This window comes from Pygoscelis adeliae, unplaced genomic scaffold (assembly GCF_000699105.1).
Source record: "Pygoscelis adeliae isolate BGI_AS28 unplaced genomic scaffold, ASM69910v1 Scaffold174, whole genome shotgun sequence".
Classification (NCBI taxonomy): Eukaryota; Metazoa; Chordata; class Aves; order Sphenisciformes; family Spheniscidae; genus Pygoscelis; species Pygoscelis adeliae.
In genome coordinates, this window is record NW_008824676.1 from 7,024,468 (window position 1) to 7,035,060 (window position 10,593).

Sequence of the window (10,593 nt, forward strand, 5' to 3'; positions counted from 1 at the left end):
AAAGCCAGTTGCTGTGTCCTCCCAAACAGGCTTTTGAAAATCACGTTCCTCAGCTAAGGCTTTATCTCTTTTTCACTTATACATCCTCCCTCTCACCTACATATGAGGCCCAGGAGCTCCTTCTAGGTCTCGTATGTAGGAAGAGGGAGGCACAGAAGGCAGTACGTGACAACCCCTACATTCCCCAGCATATTTTGAGTGGGAAGTTTATTTGCCTTCCATTGAAAATAGGTGAAAATCACATTGGGAAGCATGAGCAGATGCTCAGAGGCTGGTAGTTCCACTTCTAATACAGAAGAAATAGTCATACTCCTTCCAGAGACTTACTATACCTTGGACCAACTCTTTATATGTGTTACGTCTTTATGGTGTTAATGTGGAAGCTGTGAAGAGAAATAAAACTAAAATACAAACACTCCTTTACTTTCCTCATAACACCACGCTGATGGAGAGGTCGGGTCAGTGGGAGTCCACAAGGCAGTGTATTTCCACCTCTCAGGTGGTTAAAAGTTATTTGGACACCAGTCCCAGACCTTTCCATTTCACATTCCCATGCTACAGTCATCCAGAAATGCACAGGCTGTAACAGCCTATTTCTTAATTACAAAATTGCACAGAAATGCACAGGAATGCATTTTCCCCATGTATATATTCTGTGTGCCACTATCTGATGGCACATTCAACAGTAAACTTCACCCAGCATATTGCTGCTGCAAATCAACATCTGGGACACAAATTCTATTGGAACAAAGTCTCAGGCATTTAAACAGATTCATTTTTTTCCAAGCCTTTTAATATCTAGAATATTTCAGCTAGCTGCTGCGAATAAGATTCATCTCTAGCATGCAGGTGAATAAACAGAGATTTAATTTTTTCCCCTTTGATGGCATGTTTACTTTGTCCTCTATTGTAAGTTATAACTTTTCCAAGCACTGAAAACTGCAGGGATCCAACGTAGAGACGTTCCAACAAATACACAGTTCCAAACCCAGATCCACCCAAACCACTGAAGACAAAACATTATTGGAAGCACTAAAGCTAAAGAGGTGAAGATCCAGAACACTCTGCTTAAGACACAAAGTACAATGACATACAAGAAGATTTTATGTATGATACATGATATTTCACTTTGCTATTTCCTACTTTTACTGAACAATTCCTAAAAAGGTAGAAAAGATTGAGGATCAGAAAAAAAGTAGTTAGAGAAGGAGCTCAAGCCTTTCTTTTCACTTCCTGGAAGATTAAATTCAACGTATTTTACAAGTGGTAGATATCAAGTCTGGACTCTGAAGCTAGATAATCCATACAGCAATTCCAACAGAAATAAACAAAGGCAAAGATTATATGGTTATTTTCATTGTTATATTAGGCACCACTAAACTAATGACTACATGCTTAACTATTGTTTACTATCACATTTTTATTGTACAACAGGAACTGGCATGTAAAGGAAATGCCAAACAAATAAATATTTGACTGTGATTGTAAATCTGTAACAGTGAAGAACACACCTTATTTCTCCAGTTTATATAGCAGTGAACACACCGGTTAGTGTTTCATAAATACCAAACTTCTGAAACGTTGAAGAGCATGAAAATGGAGCTTTTTGCTTTTTTTTTTTTTTTTTTAAAAAGAATGTTATTAAATTGAAGGGTACAGAAAGTGGTACCCTCTAAGAATGAAGAAATGTGAGGTTTAGATAGTTGGGAAGAGTCTGGAAGATTTAATGGCCTCAGACATAAGAATCTGAGTAGGAAAATTTAAAATGCATGTAAGGTTATATTCACAGTATCATAAGTTTTGCAGAAGAAATGTTGTACAGGTCCTTACATTGAGCAAAAGGCAGTTCTGAGCAAAGCTTCAGTGGGGGTCTGTACAAGCAGATTTGCCAGATGTCAAAGCCTGATGGAGGCAACCTGGGTTTCAGGTTAGGCATTAGGTTGAGAATGAAGCCTGGACCACACAGAAGTAAAATTGCTCCCCACAGTATTTCAGAGGACTAGACTGGTAGTCTCCAGGTAGGTATGACAAGTCTGTAGAGAAACCCATTTGGGTACTGTGTAGACACAGCACTGCATTTCCTCAGCTACAGCAGCTGACAGAGTAGTCAATGATTATGTTTGCGCTAGAAAACCAACAGCATTTACAAGCTCCCAAGTGGGATGCTTAGGCTGAACCCATTTCAACTCTGTATTGAAGCACTAGGCAGAGAGTAGATACTGCTCTCCCCTTGCCCATTTTCCACTGAAAGGAAATTCAAAGCTAGATTGACACTGTGATTACTCCAACAGCTACCCAGTTTCAGTATGCCCAGGACTCCAAGTGGCATCACAACACTCCTGAACAGGTAAAGGAAGGCACAGCCATTTCAAGCCCCAGCTGGATAAAGCCCCGACTAACCTGGTCTGGCCTCACACCTGACCCTGCTTTGAGCAGGAGGTTGGTAAGGGAGGTCCAATCAGAGGTCTCTTCCAGACTGACGTATCCTGCGGTCCTATGACCTGCACCTGAAGTGTCAGATTTCACTTCTTGCTTGAAGAAGGAGGCAGCTTGAGCTACATGATGTGCAACGCACAGGGAAACAAAGCATTTTGGAAATGTGCTGTAATTGCAAATAAGGGAACCTAAAGGATACCTTCACAGCTGGAAGTATCCTTTCCCACACACAGTGAGCCATCTTAAGAGAAAAAAGCTCACCAGAGGAAAAGACCTGTAGGTAACAATGCAGCTCATCTCAAATGAGATGAAATTCAGGAAAGCACAAGACAACATTCACCATTGGCCAAAAACCCCCAAAAGTTCACCCCAGAGATACCTTTCTTTTGAAAAGAGCAGAGATGTTTCAGGACAGGTGGCAACTTCCTGCCTCCTGCGAGCAGAGGACCTCCCCACAAGGACAAGCCACCCTGCCCTACTCTGACACTAGAACCGAGGTTTCATTATCGCAGTCCTAAAATGAGAATTTGGATACAGATACCCACTTTGTATTACCAAGACTCAGGAGAAAAGGCTGTATGTTCAAATGCTGAAAATCCCACCCACACCCCCTTGTTCCAGGAGGTGAGACTCTGATAAGCGGTGATGGGGGCAGTATTCTGCATCAGACAATTACCCTTTAGTGTCACACACATGGAAGTACAGCAACTCCATGGCCTATAAAGCTCACTCACAAGACTAAAACGTTAGTACTGGTGGACTTCCAGCCCTCCAAGACACCAGGATAAATTCTTCCTTAGCCATCAGCTATCAGAAAAGAAAAATGGCATCCCAGGAAACTTTGGCATTGGAGAAATCTGATATGAGCATTTAAAGAACATTATCTAGAGTTTCTTTAATAATGTATTTATAAAGAGCACTACCTTAGTGTGCTTATTATGGGGCAATTCAAAGTTAGATTAACTTTTAAGACAAAAAACAGGTAAATGCTGATCAAAAATTAGCAGTTGACAATGTACCTGTGAGTTTTGGACTAGTTACATTTCCACTGTAAAAGCAGTACATAGCATAAGCCAGAAATGTGATTATTTGAAACTTTGCAAAAGCCAAATTTGCCAAGCTTAAATTACTTGTTGGCATAATTGACTAGAAACAAAAATTAGACGTCGGGAAGAGTTAAAATTGGTAATTGTTTAAGGATATTCTACTGGATGAATAACAAGCTATAGTACCACAAATACCAACAAAAAAATGTAAGGCAAAAAAGACCATTCTGACTTAAAAAAAAAAAAAATTATGTGGAAGTGGTATTAAAGCACAGCTTCAAAGGATGGAAAACCAAGACGTAAATAGCAAATAATGTAAGTTAAAAAATGGAGATAATTGACAAATAACCTAAAGGGATCAAAAAACCCGAACCAAAAATACCAGCCCCACCCCTCTAAACCCTCAGATCCCAAAACTCAACAGTGAATAGAGACCAGAATAACAAACCATATTTCTAACACTTAAAATAACAGACAGAGAAAGCAAAAGAGCCTAAAAGTTACATCTCGTGTTTGGAATAAAGCAGGATGTATCCACCCAATGTGATAACACAGCTGTAATCAAAAGTTTGCCATCCATACAAAAGGAAGCTATGCAAGACCATTTGCCAAAGAGAACAAAAAAATTAAGCAACTATCACTGCCAGTCAATTGCTAAATGCCTTAACTTAATGTTTCCCTCTAGAATTAATTTTTTTTTTTTTTTTTTTTAATAAATGCTTGAAGACTGAGGAAAGCCCAACAGCTCGGAGGACAGCCTATGTACCAAACAGAGAACTACGGACCGATTCACCTGACATCAATTTCAGGGGAAAAAAATGGAGTCTTTAAGAAAAGTGTTGCATCACTGACAAGTAGAGGCTAAATATACGTACATACATATGTAATAGATTGATCTAAACCCTTGCTTATTCTATCTAAGTAAACTGTTACTCTTTATGAGCATGGAAGAAAAGAAAACTGTTGGTGAGTTATACTTTGATTTCTTCAAGTCATCTGACTTAGTACAACATGACATTTTGATTTTAAAACCCAGCTCACCGACTAATCTCTAAATGTACACTGTATTAAGAAAGAATCAATGCCTACCAAAAAAGCTCCAAAGAATATACAAAATCTTTGCTGGCACAGTCTCCAGATGACAAAAGTTGATGGGGTAACAAGTCATCAGAAGGAACCGTTACTGGTACAGAGTCACCTCAAGTCTCGACTGAACATTTACAACCTAAGAAATTGAGTTGAACAACGGTAAATAACAACTACCCAGGGGAAGGGAGGGAGGGGGTCCATCTTGCTGATGATGACTGGAAGCTGAAGTTAGGCTTGAACTAAAACAGGATGTGTCCACCATGTAATTAAACACTGGAACAGGCTACCTGTAAGATGGAGGCAAGGGGAGAAGGGAATGGGAAGAGGTTTAGACTGGCTTGAAGCTGTTGTTAGGGAGACTACCTCTCTCTTCAGAAGCTATATGCTTTCATGGCACTTCTAGGATAAAGTATTTGGTTCTTGCCCTTGGAGATGTCATGCAAGCACTTCAGAATACATGAATTGTGAGTGTCTGTCACAGTTTGGATCATCAGTGTGCTTTTATATCAGGAATCCAAATCATCCCCTATAGACTGAGCTTTGCTCTACATGACAGAGCAGTCCAGGTTAATTTGAAGGAAATGCAGCTCCAGAACTGGAAAATATGCTCCAAGTGTACACCTAACATTCTTCAGCAAGTAGTATGCAACCAGTTCACAGGACCAGATTAGAACTAGCCCAAAGTAAAACCCTGAAACATGTAAAGCATGGGCACCAGGTCCCCAGAACTAGTTGTTTAGTTCTACAAATGCACCCCACTGGACCTCATTTCTCGCTATTATAGACATGGCCAGTGAGTCTCTCCTGATCCCAGGGAGGACACAGATGCCCAGATTGCCCTCAGCAGTCTCACGCTTGTTAAGACATTAGTTATAGATCACATATAGTGTCATACTTCAGGGCCCAGCCAGTAACCTGAAAACGTTACAGACTTTAACATGCAACCAGCAGATGTAGTTTCCCAAGAATGAGGGAAAATTATTTTTCTTCCTCTGAACAATCAGAGACTGGCCATAACTAGGGGCAAGTAACATGCTAGATCAAAACTTTTGTCTAGTTTGTGTATGTCCCCCATATACTCAGAGTCAAGCTAGTTATCAGATTACATTCAGAAAGGAATTTTCTTCCATCCAGCATAGACTTGCAGCATGTGGCATGGTTTACCTGCTGGGACTGTCTGGGCAGTTTTCATTTAGTTAATGTCTCGCTTTTCCAACGACCTGAAGTGTTTTGCGGCTTCTTGGTCACTGCTGTGGTCTGTGACACATAGTTTAATAACCTGTGAATTGAAGTGCTTTGTGCCAGTTGAGTCTTTAGACTACATATATCTGGGTAAAAGGTAATAATACTTGGCAATATATTATAACAGTCCTTCCTGGTCTTAAAAAACAAATGAGGATATGCTAAATAAATCAGTTTATTTTTTATTCCCTTTTATTATCAAGGCTGTAACTCTGAGATGAGGAATGAACTACTCAAGGGAGCCCTCAGCTTAGGTTAAGACACACCTAGGTTCAAGGAATAATTCAGTCACAGTTGTTTTCATGACGTGGGCAAATAACTTAGCTTTTCTTGCTCTGAATTCCTCATTCTTAAAATTGAGATAATAGCACTTCACTATCTTAGAATAAAAGGATTGTCAATGCCTTAAAGTAAGAAGCTACATGGGCTTATAACTCACTTGAAAAAGAGAGAGAGAGGAAAAAATAGATCAATTCCATTAAAAAATGGAAAAACTTAGTTTCTGGAGTATTTCATAAAAGGAAATTATTTCTCAAAAGGTCTCCCCTCAGCTCTCAAAACATTTCATCCTAGAGACCACCAGAGGTAAAAACTGTGTAAGCCACTGAAAAAACAGCTACTGAAAAATGCAGACCAGTATTTTCAAATGAGGCACTTGAAACCTGGCAGCTAAATCGGTACTTTGCTATTCAAACAGGTTCTTATTTTCAACATTGCTGTACATAAACAGACTCCAATCATTTCAAATAAGTTAGTAGGAGCCAGGACCACTCCAGTTATGAGTCTCCTGGTACAGTTTTCTGAATGATAAATATTTGTTGATAGTTTTCCAGCAAGGAAGGACTGTGTAGTACAGCCTTGTTGCAACTATGGTCTTTAACTCAGCCTGCTAATTCATATCATGATTATAACTCCCATTACTAGATTTTTTGACTCAAAGTAATTAGCTGGAAGAAAGAAAACATATCTTCCCACTGGAAGCAGATGATACGAGTTTTCTGTAAACATAGGCAAAAGCTCTTTAAGAATTGGACTATTAGGAAAGCCCATGGAGAGCCCAAAACGCATCACCTGAGTAAAGAAAATGACAGCCATACTGTCATTTAACAAGAGACGCCTAAAAATTAGCAGTACTAAACATGCTCTCATATATATTTGTCCAAAGTCACATACTAGGACCTCAAGAAAAAAAAAAAATTAAAAAAATCTTCGTTCACACAACTATCTGTAAAAAGAAGCCTTGGTGTGGAGAGTTCTGGGCTCTAAAATGAGAAGTTAAAATGACTGAGAACAAATTTACTTCACTGCATATACTAATGCAAGCTCATGCACCGAGAAGGAGAGTGCACTCAAATGATCCCCTAATACACCCATTTTCTTCACGCAGTTATTTCACAGGAAGAAAGCAAAATATTTAAATGCATCTCTCAATTTGTATCTCAGATTTACTTGAGTTTGTAATTCTGTAAGATTTTTAGGAGGTATTTGTGACACATAAAGCTGCAGCTGAGAATCATAAGCATGTTTTCATCTCTAGCACCAGAGGCAAATTTTTAGGAAGTTATGACACTTACTTTTGCCCCTGAAAAAAATCATTAAACACATTGATATTTAAATTTATATTTAAACACTTAACTACTTCAACTGAAACCTCAAGTTACTCACAATCTCTATGGTGGTATGTTTTTGTTTGTGTTATTTTCTGACATTGTGAAGCATACAGAAAACAGGCTATCCTAACCTGAAGTACATTTTTAAAAAATGGAATAAATGATGCAGTTAGAATATTCTTCAAAGTACAGCTCCTCTCCAAAACATGACTGCAAAACTAACATTGTGATGTTCCACACTTGTGCCTCAAGGACTTCCAGAACAAAGTTTGCTCAAGTTATGAGCTGCACACATGTAAATGTGTACATGCACACATATACACACGCATATATATTCCCTGCCAAAACCAGCCCTAAAAAACAACTAATTAAATCATGTCATGGAAGGTGCTTGTATCTCCCTCAAAGATTTTGTACTCACTATGCTTTCTATTAAACCACTTAAAAAAACATGGCCTTCATAATTAAAAGGAGATGTAAATAAAGGCAGAATTTAGGTTGCCAGTGCAATTTTATTTCATTATTCTTTAAATATACAAGCTGGAATCTAAAGCATTTTTTGTCACAATGCTGGCTTTGCAAAGCCAATAAAACAAACAAGCACCTTTTAACTCTGTGAAGCAAGAACGATAGAGAATGCTTGCAAGATAGTCCCAGAGAAAAGATTTTATCTTATAAAAGATTTTTTTATATTTTCACAATTATTTTATCTGTTTTTTAATTCAAAATATAATCACCATGTCTCAGTGTAGTACTATTAACTGTTGCCTAAACACTCATTTTCAGCAGCTAATATTACAATCATCCAGATACAGCATGATCCTAAACATGAGGCAGCTCCTAATTTTAGTGTCCTCTTATGCCTAGTAAGTAACATCAGGGTCTCCTTACATTTGGGGTCACAGGACAAGACACAATGGTCCAACTCACTAAGATTAAGGACCTGGCATCTCCTCCATGAAGGAAGAAGGATGGGAGCACCAAGCCCTGTATGTACAGCAACTGCCAGTGCCTCCATGTGGAGCTGTAAACTCCTGGCTTATCATGACTGCCTCCACGCTGGTCATCACAGGCAGCAAATGATGGTAAGTTTGTGATTGCAGTCAACTCTTTACAGTAGACCTGCCTCCAGCTACTCCCTCTTTCCACCTGAGCAGGAGCACTGGCCTGTGTGACTCTGACTCTGAACTCGGGGCACACCAAAATACAAGGTGATGTTAACTTTGTGGCTGTTTTCCTTTAAAAAAACCCTTGTCTTACATCTGCCTGAACATAAAATGAAACAGATAAGTATCTGATCAAGATAAAATATAAAGCAGATGATTTAGAATCACCATGGAAAATGCAGGAGAGAGAATCACGTGTGATTATCAGACTTACATATTTCATTGCAGCCAGAGGAGAAGACTGGATCTTGGAAACAGCTTCCCCTCTCTGCAAGCTTTCTGTAGGGATTGTTTGATGATGCGGTGCAGTCGGGTCAGACTAGGATTCTGGCAAAAAGATATAAAATATCCTGCAAAGAGGGAATGAAAGGGGAGGGGGCAGAGGGATATATATATATATATATATAATGGCATCTTCCTATGCCCATTCTCTCCTCCTACACTCCTCATATATCACTATTCCCCGTGGAGCTATTAAACTCAGCGTATAGCCCCTTAAAATTACTATAACCATCTGATTTTTATAACTTCCCACTCCAGGCTTTCATTAACCCCAGACTCACTTGATGCCAAGTCTTCCTTCCTGGAGCACCAAGGCTATGTGTGGAGTCCAGCTGGCGAGTCAGGGAGACGTCACAAATTGGAAGAGTGTGCTGGAGCTACTTAAAGTTGTGGTGAACCAGAGGAAAAGGACCAATTGCACAAAAGATTTAGGAAATGGATAGAAGGTGTTAAAATATCCATCGAGAGCATAATTTGTGAAATGACATCCAGAACACAACAAAACCTAACACTAAAGACATCTACACAAATCAAAATCATCCATCCAGACCTGATTCTGCGCAGAGTGACCCATAAAAGCAGACCCCAAACAGCCACTATACACCTATTGTCATACATCTTCTGACTTCTAGGAGTGCAGCACAGTCAGAAAGCAGCAGATTTCCCAGTCTTGTTGATGTGCCTCTAATTTCAAAGCTGCCAGACTTTAATTGCTTTCCAGCAACGACCTCACATGGCATGCTTTGGCTGGGAACATATTTTTATAGACAGTTATAGCTCCCTCTCTCCAAATGGAAACACTGACAGGTTTCTAACTCCAGAAATATTAGCAGGAACCATAACAACATGAGTCTGGTTTAAAACATAACCTGTGACCTGGAAAGTAATTTTTAACACTTTGTGTTTCAATATTTTGTGTGCCTTTCTAGGGTTGATTAAATGTAAAAATTAGAAACTGAAAATGAATCCCAGGTGCCAAAAATGCACAGATTTCCCTCACTCTCCACTATGGTCCTCGTTGAACAGCTACCGCCTCCGTCTCCAAAGACAGAGAGAAAAACATAATTGTGCCATATACCTGCATGAAAACATTGTGCTATGCTTAGCTCTGCATTGTTGCAAGCACTGTAAAACACATTCATTTTAATTTAGCTTTTAAAAAAGACTTAATTCATATCTGGAGAAACAGACAGAAGGATGCATTCATAGAATCGCTTGGGTTGGAGGGGACCTCTAAAGGTCATCTGGTCCAACCCCCCCTACAACAAGCAGGGACATCTTCAACTAGATCAGGTTGCTCAGAGTCCCATCCAACCTGACCTTGAATATTTCCAGGGATGGGGCATCCACCACCTCTCTGGGCAACCTGTGCCAGTGTTTCACCACTCTCAGCGTAAAAAATTTCTTCCTTATATCTAGTCTAAATCTACCCTCTTTTAGTTTAAAACCATTACCCCTTGTCCTGTTGCAACAGGCCCTACTAAAAAGGTTGCCGCCATCTTTTTTATAAGCCCCCTTTAAGTATTGAAAGGACACAATAAGGTCTCCCCAGCGCCTTCTCATCTCCAGGCTGAACAACCCCAGGTGTCTCAGCCTTTCCTCAGAGCAAAGGTGTTCCATCCCCCTGATCATTTTCGTGGCCCTCTTCTGGACCTGCTCCAACAGGTCCATGTCTCTCCTGTGCCGAGGACTCCAGAGCTGGACGCAGTACTCCAGGTGGGG